This window comes from Elephantulus edwardii, unplaced genomic scaffold, assembly GCF_000299155.1.
Source record: "Elephantulus edwardii isolate Elephantulus edwardi_28Jun2011 unplaced genomic scaffold, EleEdw1.0 scaffold00117, whole genome shotgun sequence".
Lineage (NCBI taxonomy): Eukaryota > Metazoa > Chordata > Mammalia > Macroscelidea > Macroscelididae > Elephantulus > Elephantulus edwardii.
Window position 1 is genome coordinate 5,629,322 of NW_006399867.1, and position 1,771 is coordinate 5,631,092.

Sequence of the window (1,771 nt, forward strand, 5' to 3'; positions counted from 1 at the left end):
CCTCACCTCACCTCACTTTCCACCTCACCTCTCCTTACCTCTCCTCTTCTCTCCTCACCTCATTTCACCTCCTCTCCTCACCTCACCCCTCCTACTTTCTCCTCCTCACCTCTCCTCACCTTTTCTCACTCCTCCTCACCCCTCCTCACCCTCCTCACCCTATCACCCCCTCACCTCATCTCACCTCTCCTCACCCCTCTTCAACTCTCCTCACCTCTCCTCATTTCACCTCTCCTCACTTCTCACCTCACCTCACCCCTCCTCACCTCTCCTCACCTCACCTTTCCTCACCCTCCTCACCCCTCTTCACCCCTCCTCACCTCTTTCCCAAACCCCCTCTCTACCTCTCTCCCCTGGGTTCTTAGGCCTCTCTAGCTGCTAATTGGAGCCTCAGCCTCACTAACAGGTTCCTAAGGTCCATCCAGGCCATGCATGCTCTGGCTTGCTCAGTAGAGGCTCAGGGGGTTAACACCTGCCGGGAAGGAATAGCACCCAGGCATTACCTCCTTCTGAGATCCAGGACATACACTAGGCCTCTAGCCTCTGTGTTTGCTTCAGCCGAGCAAGGCCTGTGTGTCCTCCAGCTCCTTGGGCGCTGGCAAAGGCCTGCTAACTCAGCCTGCCGTGGGAACTTTGGCCTCAAGTGCTGCCCAGAGAGGGCAGGGCCCACAGCCAGCAGGCACCAAGCCTGCACTGGGCTGGCACTTCCACCAGCCCTCCCCAAACCTTTCTCACAGCTGGCGTAGCCGAGGAGAAAAGGCCTGCTCTAGTCCTGCGTTCCCTAACGCCTGACTCAGTGGCGTCTGACAGCCCCACCCCGCCAGGTCTGGTGGGTGCTCACCCCTGAACGCTGAAAATGACACAGTGACTGTTATCAGTGGGCTCGAGTATAGCAGAAATGGCAAGGATGGCACAGGCCAAGGTTCAGAACCGTTACTGATAAGGGAAGATGTGAGTCATGGTTGGCTGCATGGGTATCTAGAAAGGAGATCTGTGGTGGGGTGGTCAGTAGGGAGCTGGGATGCTAACCTAAGGGCTGCTAGTTCAGATCCACCAGCAGCTCCGCAGGAGAAAGACAGACAATCTCCTCCAATGTGAGAGCCACGTATGAATCAGTTCTGACTCCACAGCAATGTGTGTGTGTGTGTGTGTGTGTGTGTGTGTGTGTGTGTGTGTGTGTGTGTGTGAGAGAGAGAGAGAGAGAGAGGGAAGGAGAGGGAAGGAGGGAAAGAGGGAGAAGGAGAGGGAGAGGGAGGGGGAGGGAGGGAGGGAAGGAGAAAGGGAGAGGGAGAGGAAGAGGTAAAGGGAAGGAGAGGGAGAGGGAGGGAGAGGGAGAGAGGGAGGGGGAGGGGAGGGGGGGAGAGAGAGAATGAATCTAGAAAAGGGAGAGCTGGTGGTGTAGTTTGTGGGAATTGAGCCACTAAACCCAAAGGTAGTGTCTCTCTCCTGAGGTTCAAATCCACCAGCAGCTTCAAGGGAATATGATGGTTCACCTCCTCTTGATGATGATGGTTCATCCTCTCTTGCACGGTTTATATCCTCCGGGAAACCCACTGGAAAACCTATGAGTTGGTTCTGACTACTTGGCAATGACTTTTGAGTTTGTTCTAGAAAGGACAGTGGTGACTCAAGGGCAGAACTCTCACCTTCCACGTGGGAGACTCTGGCTTCATTTCCAGCTAATGCATCACCAGCTCAGCCACCTCCTGTCCCCTCCTGTCCCCCGGGGAGGCTTGTTGCTGTGTTGTTGAACAATTTGAACATTGCCTCC